Here is a 17153-nt window from a genome sequence, read left to right as displayed (position 1 = left end):
TGTCTGGAAAATCCATGAGAATGTTGGGGGAGGCAGCCTAGACCTGCCTTATGTAGATATTAAAGATGAAGATGATTTCAGCAGGATGGAGGGATTAAGGATATCTGGATTACACTCGGGGAGACTTAAAATTGTCCAACAAAAGGTAGTGAGCTCCCCGTTACTGAAAGAGTTCTCTTGGTAGCATCTGTTAAGGGGAATTTTTGCATCCATCGTACCACATGAACTGTAAGGACCTTAATGAATGAAACTGACTGCCTTCCCCCCTACCTACTTCATTATATCCTTTCATTGAAAGGTCAACTTTGGGTTGGCAAGCATTTAATGTACCTCAATACATTAATACTTAAAGAACAGATTATTTTTAAAGGTGTGATTTTTTTTTTAAGTATCTATTTCATTTCAAGCACTGTAACACGCTTGATTCCTGCCATTTTATAAGCTTACGTTTTAGTATGCACTATGCTTATTATAACGAGGGTTTTCTGGGTTAGGAATCTGGAGTAGTGGGAGTAGTGTCTGGGAATCTGGAGACTCGTTCTCACCTCAACTTTGCTGTGTAACTCTAGAGAAAGCACAGGACATCTGTAAATCTCGATTCATCTGTAAAGTAAAAGTGCACAACTATTTCAGGTGTCACAAACTCGTAACATAAGGACGTGAAGCAAGCAGATGTTATGATTTGTTTCATAATGACACCTTACATGGAATTCTTTAGAAAGATACTTTGCATATTAAGCACATTGCATTGTACTCTTACACAAAGAATTGTGTTCTCCCATTTTTTTCTTGAAACACTCAGCCTTCTAGATCTTTCATTCATCTTCCCACATTGATAGAGTCACAGTGTAAGGGATTTTAGTGACACAATAGGCTCCACAACTATTTTAAGCAGAAATGAGATTTGTGAAAGAGAAATAACTCACAGAAACTCTAGGAGGGCTGCAGAAACAGGTATGGGAGCTATGCAGCCAGGAGAAGGGTTGCCAGATAAAAATATAGGATGCCCAGGGAAATTTGAATTTCAGTCGGCACATACTTGTTGTTAATCTGAAGTTCAAACTTAGATGGGGGCCTTGTATTTTTATTTGCTAAATCTGGCAACCTTAGCCAAGCGTTGTACCTAAATTATACCCTGCAATGACTCCTGAGCATGGGATGCGCCCCCCATCCCCACCCCAGCTTGCTGCCATTGCTGACTCTGGGGTCTCACCTTTGTATCGCCTATGCAAATTGTGATCTTGAAAAGAAGTCTAATAGCCAATCAACCAAAGGATAGATGCCCAGTCTCGCTAATGATCTGGGAAATGCAAGTTAAGACAAAAGATAGCATCGGTGAGGCACTATGCACGAGTGGTCAGAGCATGGACCCTGAAGCCAGACCTCGCAGATTGCATCTCAGCTTTCCTGTGTCCTTGGCACTGTGCCACCGTGTCCTCCTCTGAAAAGTATGAGTAACGGTACTTATCCCAAAGCGGTTATTTTGAACAGCGTATTTCTAAATTTCCAATATTGTTTCAAAGTTTGTTATGCTCTGACATAGAGTTTTTTCTGCTCCCTTAGCAGGGTCTGCTAAAGAATTAGGGGTCTCCTGCCCCTGCAATAGCCTCGCCATCAAAGGGTTTACTTTGGAAACCCTCAGGATTCAACTCATCATGTCCTGTATACTTGCTTATGCCAACATAGGAAGTTTCTAAATGTATTTCACTCAGCTAGGTGATCAAGGTCAACATCAAGGTCAAGAATCATGTTGGCAGTGTGATGTGATAGTTGATATGTGATGAATTTTACCTCCAGGGTCATCCTCCCCCAAAGTTATAACCCCAGTCTAGTCATGAGAAACACAGCAGACAAATCCCAAGTGAAGGACATTTTACAACATACTTGGCCAATATTCCTCAAAACTGACAAGGTCATTCAAAGCATGGAAAGTCTAGAAAACTGTCAGAGCAAAGAGGAGCCGAAGGAGACATTGCAACTAAATATAATGTTGCCTCCCAAATGGGATCCTGGAACAGAGGACAGTTAGGGAGATCTGAATAAAGTATGGACTTCAGTTAGTAATAATGTATCAATATTGGTTCATTAATTGTGACAAATGGACCATACTAATATAAGGTGCTAATACAGAGGGAAACTGGTTGTGGTGTATATGGGAGCTCTCTGTACTGTCTTTGCAATTTTTCTGTAAATTTAAAACTCTTCTAAAATAAAAAGGTTATTTAAATGTATTTCAGTAAGGGATTTAAAATTTCTCATAGTGGCAGTAATAAATTTCTTCCAAAACTGTTCATAAGAGGTAAGAAAAGTTTGAAGATTTGCTATACTCACTTCTCTGTTTAACCTATTCTTGAGACTGCCTCTTTCACCTAAACATACAATATGAATTGTCATCATTTCAAGATTTCAAGTGACGTGTGCTAACATTTCTAAATAATTGAATCAAAATTATAATTATTCCTTATGTTATCTGGATAAATCCCTTAATTCTTAGCTTGACATTTTAAGATCAAGGAGTAATCAGAAAGTGACAGCAAAACACTGCTCAGTACATAATTAATCTTTCAAAAAGAAGCTGCAACGCCAATTAATCATTCTTAGAAATAGGGATAAACTTTTGAAATAGCATCCATCTGTGTTACTACCCTGATTTTATTTAATTGGGTCACCATGTTCAGAAATGGCAGTAACCTTGCACTCCCTAGGTACTGGCTAAAAGCACACGCACGTGCACGCACACACACGTCCGCGCGCGCGCGCGCACACACACACACACACACACACACACACATAATACCATTTTCCACCTACAAGACTGGCAAAGATAAAAAAGTTGGAGAAACACAGTGTTGGCTAACGTGGGGAAGGATGCGGTTTTATATCCTGGAGTGTTCACTGGTGTAGCCTTCTTAGAAAACAATTTGGCAGAAGCTCTCGAACTGTTCAATACCCACCCCTTTGACATAGTTTCATTTGTAGGAGTTTAGTCCACAAATGCACTTACACAAATGCACAAAAATGTTTGTATGAGAATGTTTCATTTCACCTTGTTTATTGTAGTGGGGGGAAAAAAACCAACCTAAATGTTTATCACTAGGGTTCTGATTAAATAAACTGGTGTGTTCAACAACGGAATATTATGTCACCATTAGAAAAACATGGATTCAGACTATAGGTGCTGCCATATATATTATGTGAAAGAACACACTGACAAACTGTGTATAAAGTGTGGTCCTATTTCTGTTTTTTTTTAGTGATATATCATCTACATTTATAAATGCATAGAAAATTTCTGGAAGGATACACTATTAATAGGAATGTTAGGAGGGGCTTGGAGAATAGGCCTGCAGGGTTTGGGGTAGAAAAGAGTTTTATTTTTTATTTTTAATTTTTTGTACTGTTTGATTTTTTAAAATATATTGCTTTGATTCTTCAATGTAAAAAAAAAAAACTGTTAAATATTATAAAGATTTCTTGCCAAAATCAAACAAACAATTTTTTTTTTTTTATTTTAAAAACTTTTATTTTTTTATTTTTTATTTTTTATTTATTTATTAGTTTCAGGTGTACAAGACAAGGTAATACTTAGACGTTCATCATTTATATCCCTCACACTGTGAACCCCCCTCCCCCAAACAAACAATTTTTTAATATATGTTTTAAATATAAAAAGAGAAGATTTCCAGATTTCTCAGCACTGACTGAGAAGAATTTTGTGTTTTGGAGACCGCTGGGTACAATCCACTTTATTTCCTCAATTTTGTTTTAAACAGGATAGCTGTACCTGGGGCAAAAGGTTTATATGGGTCACAAAAGCACACACCCAAAGAATATGTGCTTATATATTTAGAGGTTTATTGAACAAATTTATAACTAGGTAAATTTTATGGGTGTGTTTTACATTTTAGATGCGATATCAGTTTGGCCTTAGGTAGTTGGCCTGTCATTACTTTAAGGTTAAAAGCTTAGTTAATAGGTGGTGACAATTAAAATCGTATTTTATTTTTCATTAGGACTTAATTTTAATTAAAAGTAATAGTTTCAATGAAGAACAGGCTAGGATAGTGTTCAGAACCAACTTCTGAAAAGTCACATTTATATAAAAGAAATAGGATAGGCCAGCAGAAGTCCTCAAAAGGTGCAGCTTGTGTTATTGCACTTGGATGAAATATACTGTTCAGGGTAGCATAATCTTTAGGCCACACAAGGCCAGGATGAGCTGACAAACACAGGGGACAAACCCCCAGTGAGTATTTATCCTGGATTCCAAACTGTTCATGGCCTCAAAAATCTTTAGCATTTTCGAAACATTCAATTAAGAGATCTTTACAAAAATGACTGCTGTGTCTTCAACACATTTTGGTTACAACCATACTTTTCATTCCAATTCACGTGCAAGTTTAAGGTACAGCTTTACCTCACATGATGGGAAACCTGTTACACCAAAACCACCCAGAGCCCCAGGCCGTGGAAGGTGGGGAAGGGAGTGAATTTCTACTTTACACAATTTTAGGGACCAATACCGTGGCTTAGTTTACCCTTTCAAGCACTCTTCATTTTGGTCATTTATATTGATTGGAACATGAAAAAAAATGACAGTAAGTACGAATCAGCACTCAAGTAATTCCTAAGCTACTAGTAGAAAATAAAATAAAAATTTAAAAAGTCCCCAACCACATTCGCGAAGGTGGCATAACTGTATGTACAAGAAAAAGGCTGTAAACTTATAGGAAAGATAAACTCTGACTTCAAAACAAATTACAAAATGGATTTTGCCCTTACCCTTGAGTGTTATAGAGAAAAGTATAAACCGGTGACCCTAGTTACCAAAAATCACTTGTCCTCCTAGGCTGCGGAATGACCTTAAAGTTTGGCCTGAGCTAGTTTTATCTTCAAGTTTTCTCCGAGTTTGTCCATGAACTCAAACGTATTCAAGTAGTCAGAAGGTTGCATATTGGGTAAACCTTTAATACAAGCAGCCAAGTATTTGGTCATGAAGCCAGCCTCAGTGGTCTCAACACAGACATCCTCCAAAGCCTTTGCAAAGAAGCCGACCTCCTTATTGTTATCAAGCTTCGCTCTGTGGGCTAACCCTCAGGCAAAAATGGAAGCAATGGGATTGGTAGACGTCTCCTGTCCCTTCTGGTACATGCGGTAGTGACGGGTTACAGTCCCATGGGCAGCCTCTGCTTCTACTGTCTTGCCATCCGGACAAATCAGCACACTGGTCATCATGCCAAGAGAGCCATAACCTTGGGCCACGGAGTCCGACTGTACATCACCCATCATAGTTCTTACAGGCCCAGATGAAGCCTCCCTCTGATTTTATAGCTTGGGCCACCATGTCATCGATGAACCTATGCTCATACCAGATCTTCTGGGCTTCAAACTTGGACTTATACTGCTTGTCATGTGTGTCCTGAAAGATGTCTTTAAAATGTCCATCGTATTTCTTCAGAATAGTGTTTTTGGTGCTCAGATACAAAGGCCAACTCTTAGACAAAGCCATCTGGAAAGAACTGTGTGCAAAATCTTCAACTGACTTATCTTGATTGTACATCCCCATGGCAAAACCACCACTCTCTTCAAAGTTATGTACCAAGTATGTCTTTTTGGGGGATCCATCACCTCTACTTTTCCAGGACCAGGAACAACAAAATCAGTTGCTCTGTATTGATCCCCATAAGCATGGCAACCTATGACACTGGGTTTTACCAATCCGGTCACAAGCCGGAGGATATTTTTGCAGATAATAGCTTCCCTGAAGACAGTACCACCCAGAATATTTTGGATGGTGCCATTCGGCGACTTCCACATTTATTTCAACTTGAACTCCTCAACCCTTTTCTCATCGGGGGTGATGGTAGCACACTTGATACCAACATTGTACTTCTTTATAGCTTCTGCAGCATCCTTGGTGACCTGGTCATTGGTGGCATCACTGTTCTCTATGCCTAAGTCATAGCTGTGCAGGTCCAATTCCACATACGGAAAAATGAGTTTTTCTTTAATCAACTCCCAAATGATTCACGTCATTTCATCTCCTTGCATCTCTGCCACAGAATCGCCATGGATTTTTTGAGACAGTTTGAATTCAATAAACCTTTACAGTGAGTCAACTTCTAATTACTCCAAATCCTCTTAATCTTGCAGGCTCAGCTGAGTTCAGTTTATGTTAAGCGCACACTCTAGCAATCCCAGCTGGGTCCCAGCTGTTTCAGCGTCTGACACCACCTCCGCAGAAAGCCACAGACTGGTAGGCCCATTGTGTGGACAAAGCCCCCAAAAGCAGTTTCCAGGCTCTCGGCCTCACATAGAAAGATGCTGGCTCAGGTACTAAATGGCCATCAACTGTGATTAAATGGCCATTAGCTGTGGCTAGTTGGCCGTCAGCTGTAAACAATGAGCCATTGGCCACTAATATAACTGCTGTGACTACGTTAGCAGAAAAAATGGGGGCTAGCAAGAGCGGATTGCAGAGAGGCGGATGCCCCCGGTGAGAATATAGTGATATCACTCCCCTCCTTTTGGCTCCGTGGGTGTTCCTTTTTGGCCTCACCACATCCTGCGTTCTTATGTGGGGAGCGGAAGCTGAAACCCCGCAGGCCGCCCCACAAGACACCCATTTTTTTTTAAAGATTTTATTGGGGAAGGGGAACAGGACTTTATTGGGGAACAGTGTGTACTTCCAGGACTTTTTTCCAAGTCAAGTTGTCCTTTCAATCTTAGTTGTGGAGGGTGCCATTCAGCTTCAAGTTGTTGTCCTTTCAGTCTTAGTTGTGGAGGGTGCAGCTCAGCTCCAGGTACAGTTGCCATTTCTAGTTGCAGGGGGCAGAGCCCACCATCCCTTGCGGGACTCGAGGAATTGAACCGGCAACTTTGTGGTTGAGAGCCCTCTGGCCCATGTGGGAATTTAACCGGCAGCCTTCGGAGTCAGGAGCACGGAGCTCCAACTGTTTGAGCAACTGGGCTGGCCCCTAAAATCATATTTTAAAAGTCCTTCTCTAAAGAGTTTTGGCATTAAGTATATTACATAGTCCTTGGAATAATAATGCCACCCAAGAAAACTTGAGTCTTCTTCCAAAATAGTCTTAAAAGAAGATTATAAGGAGTGAAAGAAAGATTTTACCTCAAGTAGGCTAGCTGAAGACCATTCCAAGAAATTTGAATCTCAAGAAGTTTGGAGCAAATAATGATAATATGAGTATATTAAGTAAAAAAGGCATGATACAGAACTTATATTTATGTTAGTATTCCAGTTTTGTGAAACAAAAGACTGCACATGTACATACTTATGATTAAAGGAGACTAAATTATTTCATGATTAATAATAATAATACCATTTCCAACTCCAGTCCATCTGCCCTCATATAGCAAGCAGCCGCTGAGGCTTCGGGTTGCTGGGTGTCGTGTGGATTTGGGCCTGCCCCACCATGAGACAAGTGCTTGTCAGCCAGTTTGGAGGGCTCTGCAGGGTGGCCATGGAAGCTCCTGGGCGCCCTGTGAGAGGAGATCTACCCTGGCCTTGGACAGAGTCCGTGAGACCCCTGGAAGCCAAGAAGTTGGAACAGGTGGGGGCGGTTACCTGAAAGAATGAAATTAGTGGTGGTTACCAAGAGAAATGGGAAATGGATGTTGGGAAAGTGATCACTAAATCCACTGTGGGAAGCAGTCATTAATGAGGGTTGACCTATGCGTATTCGAGGGCAGGATCCATTGTTTTTGTGTTTTTTTTAAATTTTAAAATGGTTTTCTTAAATTTTTTTTTTTTTAAACATAACACGAGGAAGATATTAAAACTAGTGTAATAGCTCAATAAAATAACTTCCAGATTTTGGGAGGGATGAAGAACCCTTTACCAGAGTCCCCCCAACTTGATCATAGTGGATTAATGATGGGTTTTGTGGATGTGGTTAGTCAATGACACTGGCTTGTCAGATCTTTCTTTCTGCACCAAATCCCATTGAGTTCTCTGGTCCTCTTGGCTGATGAAGAACCATTAGGCAAGGAGCACTGGCGTCATCCAATAGGTGATGTTCTTCAACCTATTGACCAACCTATCAGGTCGTGTTGCTACATCAGCCTTGGGGCCCTCGCAGATTCACCAAACATTACGAGCACTGCATTTGCCAGTGCGTTGATTAAGAATCACTGAGATTTCCACCTCTTCTCCAGCCTGTAGCTCAATGCCATCCAGAACTTCCTTCACATGGAAAACAAGCTTCTTACTATCTCCTACTTCATAGTTAATGAGGCCAAACTGATCTTTCACACACTCCACTGTGGCCCTCCCCAGGGGTTGACATTGTAGGCCATAGTCTGTGCATTTTGGTCCAGGACACACAATGGGAACTTGACACTCGCCCCTTTCTGCAGGCAATCCCTTTTGTTGGCCATTCCAACTATGCCACATGGATAGACCTCATCTTTCATATCCCGCCCTCCAGGATCTCAATCATTCCTTGGTACTCGGTCTGTGTTGGATCAACACTCTTCAAGGGGTGAATGACTTTTCCCCGAGTAGAAGGTAGGATCAGCTTCCTCAGTAATGCCATTCACCGAATGTGTTTTGTTGACTTTTTCTGCACTGACTTTGTTGCCTCTGCCTTTGGACAAGCTGTACTTGACCATCTCCCCCAGTTCCAGGCCATCGACATCACATCGAATGGTTGCTCATTCTAATTTGTCACGTCGATCTGTTGAAATATGAAGCCTGACATGGTCACCTTCCAACAGGGTCACCTTGGATTTTGTATCTTTGTCTCCAAAGGGAAGTTCTTTAGGAATCACAAAATCAACTTCGTGATGCATCCTGGCAATGGGTCATTCTGGTTTTTACTGGGTACTTTTGGCATAACTTTGGTTACAGTTCCTTCGAAATGTTCAATGCTGGTATCTTCAAAAATGACTGTTCCTTGAGGCAATCGTCTGACATTTGTTGCAACTTCTTTACCATTTCTGTCCTTGATTATGAATTCCCCATCATCTACAGGCTGTAAGGCTTCTAAGTCACCCTTAAATTCACTGTAGTGAAAGAATTATCTCAGGTGGGAGGAGGGAGATGAGGGTAAGGGGGATCAAATATATGGTGATGGAAGGAGAACTGACTCTGGGTGGTGAACACACAATGGGATTTATAGATGATGTAATACAGAATTGTACACCTGAAATCTATGTAATTTCACTAACAATTGTCACCCCAATAAATTTTAAAAAAAAAGAAAGAATATTTCTTTTACTACATCACCTCTTTCAATAAAGCCAAATGCCTCCTTCCTGGCATGAATTACTCCCTGACAGCGGGCTTGTTTCTGTTTCAACAGCATAATGTTTTGAGCACTTAACAACACCAGTGTGTATATTGTTATCCATTACAAAGTTATCTCTGGTGTTCAGCTGAACGTTCCCTTCCACATCTTCAGGGGTGTCAGTCAGATAAAACACTTCTTGTCCATTCATTCATTCTTCAGGGAGGATTTCTGGTTTTATCTTCACCAGTTTGACAGCAATGGGTTTCCCAGTCTGCCGGTCAGAGGATACTTCAAACTCGACATCCTCTCCTACTTTTAAGTCTTGCAGGTTGCCATGACACTGTGAACAGTGGAAGAAAAGTCTAGCTTGATGTTCTGAACACTGACTAAATCCCTAAAGGTTAGCAGTTTTTCAATAACCCGTTTCACGCAGTGCTGCTGAAGTACCATTGGAGTATCCATTGTGTTCATTGTTGGAGAGAAGATTTGGATCAAAGTTCATCTTGCAGTGATAATCAAATATTGCACTTTCAGTAGTATTTGCTGATCCTTCTTTTTCAGCACACATTTCAAAGGATGAAAGTTGCTAGTATTAAGAAAAAGAGCGAGAGAAAATGATCTATCAAGCTAGTAAACAATACCACTGCTGCTGCACCAGGCAATCTCCCAGTACAGCACTGAAGAAAACAGACTACCTGCAGCATTGGAAAGTGCTCTCTCAAAGTTGTTGAGTAGGCACAAACTTCTTGTTTCACATCAAGTGCTTTGTCTTCAACTTAAGTCTAAGTACTCTTCCTTGGTCTTGTTGGTTGTTTTGAGGTTTGTTCCTTGCCTGATCTAAGCTTGAGGTAGCCGTTTCAGGTGGTGAAGTCTGTTCTGTTACACTTTAGACCCAACAGCTCAGCGCCCCCTCTCCAGCGCCGCCATAAGCCAGGATCCATTGTTTTTAAAGTTTTAAAGAACACCTCTGTCGATAACGCCTTGCTGAAGATCACCAGTAACACATCTGTAGGTGAACAATTGGTTTTGTTGCACCTTGCATAGAGGGAGAACACTCACTGTGGAACTTTTCATATCTGGGTTGATGCAGTTTATATCAAAACTTATTTCCTCATCATCTATATGTTTATTATTTATGCCTTTCTAGCATTACAAATTCACTTATCCACTTAAGAGGAGATGGGTAAGCATATTGGACTTGTTTCCACACCCAACAGTGGTTCAGGGCAACCAGCCAGAAGGGCAGCCAGAGCATGGGAACTTGGGTCCATCATACCACAGATGGACAAGCTCAGGCCTTTCTCAGTGTTTGGCTCTCAACTTTACATCTTTGAACTGGAGTTAATTATAAATTTCTCTACCCAAGTCATTATACATTCTGGTCATCTTTTAAATTCATTCCCTACCAATCTTTACTTTCTGATTTTGGTAGATGGAAATTAGTACCTCTTCTCTTATCCCGACCTTGGATTACAGCCGCTCTTCTGGCTGCCCATTGAGAGCTCATTGAATTCTGCACTCTTTTATTGTTTCCCTCTGTATCTACCTCATCAGCCCACTTCCCAAAATTGTCTGTTGACAAATCGAACTTAGGAGTCCAAATAGAATGTGAGCAGTCTCCTTTGGTCAAGTTTCTCATCCTTATTGATATTTTTCAGGTAAAGAACTAGCCAATGAGAAATTAAGCAAGTGTCTTTCATGAAAAATTTTCAGTTGAAAAGGTAGGACCATAATTCAGGTCAACTTTCCCATCATATTACTAGGTCAAAAGTAAGCAGTACAGGGGCTGGCCCAGTGGCTCAGACAGCTGGAGCTCCGTGCTCCAAACTCCAAAGGCTGCTGGTTCAATTCCCACATGGGCTAGTGGACTCTCAACCACAAGGTTACTGGTTCAACAACTCGAGTCCCACAAGGGATGGTGGGCAGCGCCCCCTGCAACTAAGATTGAACACGGCACCTTGAGCTGAGCTGCCGCTGAGCTCCCGGATGGCTCAGTTGGTTGAAGTGTGTCCTCTCAACCACAAGGTTGCCGGTTTGATTCCTCGACTCCTGCAAGGGATGGTGGGCTGCGCCCCCTGCAACTAGCAATGGCAACTGGACCTGGAGCTGAGTTGCGCCTTCCACAATTAAGACTGAAAAGGACAACTTGAAGCTGAACCCTCCACAACAAGATTGAAAGAACAACAACTTGACTTGGAAAAAAAGTCCTGGAAGTACACACTGTTCCCCAATAAAGTCCTGTTCCCTTTCCCCAATAAAATATTTTTAAAAAATAAAAAAGTAAGCAGTACATGACTGGACACTGGTGTTGGATATACATGTTGTCATGTTGCTGATTGTCTCAGATGGATGCCCTGTCTACTCTTTAACTTTGTACCTTCTGCTGTTCCATTTCTTCATATCTATAGGTGAGAGATAAAAAAAAAGCATGTTACACAAATACTATGGTGCAACAAACTGATTGTGACATCTGCGTGCCTTCAGCACTGAAATGCCTTTACAGTCATTGTTCACTCAGTTATATAAAAATATTGACATCTGCTGACTTGTTGGAATGGGCCTTGGGGCTTTATAGTAAAGGTATTGTTTAAAGTAACCTGTATTCCCTTTATTATTAAGCAACATATTTCCAATCTAAAGTTGGAGATTACCATGGTCTTACAGCTCAGTTAGCCCATTTCTATTTTTGATTTGTCTTTGTCTTATAGAAACAGCTGCAGTTTCTATTACATTTGAAATAACAATCTATTCTGGAAACTACTAAGTGTTAAAATTTATATACTTGCCTAATTCTACACATACAGTAGCCTTAAAAATTCTATATACTTCTTTAAAAGCAGAATGCAAGCTAGAATCTACAATATGGCATTCTAGCTTGGGGTGGCTATAAAAAGGTGATTATCTCTCTGATTGAAATAGTTTATTTTTTCCTTATGGATGCTGATGATTTTTTTAATACTTAGCCATTAGAATTGTTGTGTGACCTTGGGAGTCTAGTTGGAAATATCCCAAAGGAATAAGCCAGCCATGTCTTGCTTAGCTCAGAGTAGAGAGGCCATACACATCCAGTCTAACCTTTTCAAGTGATATTTATTCACGTCAACCCTAGAGGGGTTTTGCAAACTCTCAGAGGTTCCCATGGCTGGTTAGGGCTGGCTACTCTGTGACAACTTGGGCAGCAAGAGCTGCGCTAATAAAATCAAGACCAGAAGTAAAATTCCATTTTCTATTTATTTACGAAAGCATTCGTGTAGGAAACTTACAGTATAAAATCTCACTGTGGTAGACTAAATAATGCCCCCCCCCCAAAGATGTGTACATCCTAATTCCAGGAACCTGTGAATATATTATCTTACATTGTATCTTAGTCTGTTCAGACTGCTCTAACAAAATTCCATAGACTGGGCTGCCTATAAACAAAGAAATTTATATCTCCCAGTTCTGGAGGCTGGGAAGTCCAAGATCAAAGTGCTGGCAAGATTCAGTGTCTGGTGAGAACTTGCTTCCCGGTTCATAGACAGCTGGCTTCTTGCTATGTAGTCACATGGCGGAAGGAGGAAGGGTGCTCTGTGGAGTCTCTTTTATAAGGGTACTAAACTTATTCATGAGGGCTCCACTCTCATCACCTAATCACCCCCCCAAAGGCCCTGTCTTCTAATACGATCACACTGGAGATTAGGTTTCAACATATGAATTTTGGGGGGGACACAGACATTCAGTCTATAGCACAGGGTAAAAGAGATTTTGAAGATGTTATTAAATTAAGGATCTTGAGATGGGGAGATTATTCTGGATTAATCAGGGCAGGCCCAATGTAATCACAGGAGTCCTTATAAAAGGGAGGCAAGAGGGTCAGAACTAGAGCACATACATGAAGACAGAATCAGATGTTGGAGTGGTGTGCTTTGAAGTGGGAGGAAGGGGCCACACGCCAAGAAATATGTGTGGCCTCTAGAAGTTGGAAAAGGCAAGGAAGCAGATTCTTCCCTAGAGGTTTCAGAATAAACACAGTTCTGCCAAAACATTGATTTTAGCCCAAAAGACCCATTTTGGACTTCTGGCCTCTAGAATTGTACAGGTTCTTCCCCTGGCCCAGAAAATATAGGATAAGGTCATTGAGGTGAGCACAAGAGATCAAGGTCCTGAACTCCACAGAAGGTGAAAGTGCTGTCTGACTGTAGCCTGGCCAGCTCTTAGAAGGAGAAATTAATGACCAAGGATGTGTGGAATGACCAAGGACAAACTTTCAAAAGCTAGAACTGTAGCCAGGATTGCTGGTCACACAGATAAGTAGTTGGTACTGATAAGGCAAAAGTGACAATTACTGCCTTAGGAAAAGGATGACAGTGTTACTCAAGGTTTACTTTCTTGTGGGTAGAATAAGCCTTTGGTAATTCTTTCTCACTCTAACTCTTTTTAAGTCTCCTGCACTTTTAAAGTCAATACTTTAGGTTTCAATAAACCTGTTGTGAAAAACCATAAAATAAATGACATGATAACTAAATGTAATTAAGGACAAATACTGGACTATTATTGCTTCACTGGAAGCAAAAAAACTGTTAAGAGGTAATATGGGTCAACCAATATGTTAGACTACTTGTTCTAGCTAGAAGTGCTTTTCAAAAAGAATAAATAGTGGAAGAGTCTTTGCTTTGCAGGAAAACATTCACTTCTTTTAAACTCAGCAAGTTCTAAAGCTCTCTTGAAACAAGGTTTGGTTGGTCAGTGTTTGAATAACTAATGAATATCTAGGATCTAAAGGGGTAAATTTATTGAGTGTTTATTGTTGAATAACAGCATTGTTAGCATTATTAATAATGTAATTACTAATAAAAGGTAATTAACAAGGTGATTATTAAATGGTATTATCAGTAAGGTAAACCTTATTAGTAGGAAATTGGTCCTCAACTATGTCTCTTCTTTTCTCTGATTTATTTTAAGGGGTAAATATTACATTGCTTTTTACTCGTTGCATGACGCTACTACGAAATTTTGTAAGCAATGCTCAATCTTGTTTAATGGAAGAGTAAATATTAATGACGTATTTTTTCAATTTTTAAAATTGAGATATAATTGACATATAACATTATATTAGTTTTAGGTGTAGAACATAATAATTTGATATGTGTATATATTGCAAAATGGGTACCACAATAAGTTTAGTTAACATCCATCACCACAGAATTATAATTTTTTTCTTGTGATGAGAACTTTTAAGATTTACTCTCTGAGCAACTTTCAAATATACACTATTGTTAACTATAGTCATCATGCTGTACATTACATCCCTAGGACTTATGATCATATAACTGGAAGTTTGTACTTTTTGACCTCTGGTGTATCTTTCTAGTGAAGATAATATATAGTCTTTCCATTTTTATTCTAATAGAATCTGTGAGGTTATGTGTGCTGACCATCAGAATAAAGCAATGCAATAGGGCCATGGAGGGTGTTTTCTGGGCTCTAAAATGAAATTTCCAGGGAGGGGAAACTGGCTTTCTGAAGTGAACAGAGGAGAAGCCCTTGGTGGATGTGTGCTTTTCCTCGGCCTCCAGGTTGGGTGCCTTCCACCCACTACTCCTTGTGCTTTGCTGTGATTTCCTCCCCTCCCAGCATGGTCCCCCCTCCCCCATACTATATCTCTTCTCTCCCTAGACCATAAGCACCCGAGGACAAGGCCCACTTTTATCCTTTCCACATCTTCAGGCCTGGCACAATCCGAGGCACATGGTAAGTGCCAAACATTGGCTGAATACATAAAATATAGAGTGAAGCGTAAAACTTGTCCAGAGGAAGAGGAAATTAACGTAGAAAAGCCATTTAGAATCATTTTGTGTGTGTGTGTGTGTGTGTGTGTGTGCTTCCTCATTAAACTTTGTTTTAATGGGTCTCAAAATTCTGTGACAGATTTTTGGTCAAGTTGTTTCCATTAAAAAGTACTGATTTTAAAAATTAATAACTTAAAAACTGCCATACGTGCACAAAAACAAATGGTCCACAAAACATTCTCCTTTCCTTCTGAAGGTTTTACGATGCATTGTAATCATTAACTAGTCTTTTACTATTGAACTTAAATGGCCAATTGAGACAAATAGTTCTGAGACCATTCTTCAACCACTCATTGAGACTGGGATGGCAAGTATTGGAGATCATATTCATTTAGGCTTCTGAACTTTCTGGTCACCAAGTTTCCCTTGGTGACCTTGCCAGACCCAGCTGCCTTCTGCTATCCACTGCTTTGCTGACACCCACAAGCAACTGTCTGTCTCATGTCACAAACAGCAGAACAGCCCAGAGGTGGGTAGTCAGAGAAGCTGTCAACTCACACTGGCTTGCCAGGAACCAGATCAATGATGGCAGCATCACCAGATTTCTGAAACTTCAGGCCATCTTCCAGCTTTTTCCCGAATGATCAATCTTCTTCAGCTCAGCAAATTTGCAAGCACTGTGAGCTGTGTGACAGTCCAGCACAGGTTCATATCCAGCATTGATTTGACCTGGATGGTTCAGGATGATCACCTGAGCCATGAAGCCAACTGCTTTCATTGGTGGGTTACCAGCCACATTGCCATTATGGACATCTGTGACAGACACATTCTTGACATTGAAGCCCACATTGTCCCCAGGAAGAGCTTCACTCAAAGTTTCATGGTGCATTTCAACAGACTTTACTTCAGTTGTAATGTTGACTGGAGCAAAGGTGACCACCACGCCAGGTTTGAGAACACCATTCTCCACTCGGCCCACAGGGACAGGACCAATACCACCAACTTTGTAGACATCTGGAGGGGCAGGCGCAAAGACCTGTCAGCAGTTCCACTGGCATTGCTATCTTTATGGGTGACATTCTATCCTTTGAACCAAGGTATGTTAGCACTTGGCTCCAGCATGTTGTCACCATTCCAACCAGAAATTGGCACAAATGTAGGTGCTGACTTCCTTAACGATTTCCCCATATCTCTTCTGGCTATAAGGCAGCTCAGTGGAATCCATTTTGTTAACACCAACAATTAGTCGTTTCACACCCAGTGTGTAAGCCAGGAGAGCATGCTCACGAGTCTGCCCGTTTTTGGAGATAGCCGCTTCAAATTCACCAGCACCAGCAGCAACAATCAGGACAGCACAGTCAGCCTGAGATGTGCCTGTAATAGTGTTTTTGATAAAGTCTCTGTGTCCTGGGGCATCAGTGATGGTCACATAATACTTGCTGGTCTTGAATTGCCACAGGGAGATATCAATGGTGACACCATGCTCATGTACAGCTTCCAGTTTATCCAAGATCCAGGCATACTCAAAGGAGCCCTTTCCCATCTCAGTAGCCTCCTTCTCAAATTTTCCAGTGGTTCTTTTGTCGATCCCACCACATTTATAGACCAGATAACCAGTAGTGGTAGACTTGCAGAATCTATATGTCTAATGATGACGTTGTTGATACGAGTCTTTTCTTTTCCCATTTTGGGTTAGATTTAGCAGTGGTTTTCACTTATACCCATGTTCTGGCAGCAAACCCGTTGTGAAAAAGGAGTTTTGTGCTTCTTAAAACCTAATCAGAGGCTAGATACTGAAAGGGGTCACATTAGCAGTAATAAACCGAACTCCACTGGTTCTGGCCCCTAAGCATTTCTAAGAGCTTCCACCGGGCATCTCATCTGTGCGCATGTGTACCATCCAGTTGGCCCCCATAAGATACCCACTTGGTGGACTCTGGAGATGGGTGCAGACCACCTCATTTGCATTCGTCAGTACCCCAGTCTCCCATGGGAAGCTGGCTTTGGGAGCGCCTGTTGCTCATCACATCCTGCTGCTGTTCCCACCGACTCCCACCAGGATCCTAGAGGTGCTCCAGAACCCTAGAGAGACCACCTACTACTTCATGGCCTGAGGTTTGGTAGGGCCATTAGT

General features: G+C 41.0%; 3 pseudogenes across 3 annotated transcripts; all 3 read right to left on the bottom strand.

The window, feature by feature from the left end:
• Positions 1–4863: 4863 nt before the first annotated feature.
• Positions 4864–6072, bottom strand: LOC308490159 (isocitrate dehydrogenase [NADP] cytoplasmic-like; annotated as a pseudogene). The gene has a single exon. The product of its transcript is annotated as an isocitrate dehydrogenase [NADP] cytoplasmic-like (transcript).
• Positions 6073–7913: 1841 nt separating this feature from the next.
• On the bottom strand, positions 7914–9753 carry LOC308489838 (cold shock domain-containing protein E1-like; annotated as a pseudogene). The gene is made up of 3 exons: positions 9214–9753; positions 8691–9024; positions 7914–8660 (listed from the first exon to the last, which is right to left on the bottom strand). The product of its transcript is annotated as a cold shock domain-containing protein E1-like (transcript).
• A 5616-nt stretch (positions 9754–15369) lies between these two features.
• On the bottom strand, positions 15370–16705 carry LOC308489837 (elongation factor 1-alpha 1-like; annotated as a pseudogene). The gene has a single exon. The product of its transcript is annotated as an elongation factor 1-alpha 1-like (transcript).
• Positions 16706–17153: the final 448 nt, after the last annotated feature.

This window comes from Rhinolophus hipposideros, assembly GCF_964194185.1.
Source record: "Rhinolophus hipposideros genome assembly, chromosome: 21".
Classification (NCBI taxonomy): domain Eukaryota; kingdom Metazoa; phylum Chordata; class Mammalia; order Chiroptera; family Rhinolophidae; genus Rhinolophus; species Rhinolophus hipposideros.
The sequence above is the reverse complement of the archived record's forward strand: the minus strand, read 5'-3'. Positions and strand labels throughout refer to the sequence as shown.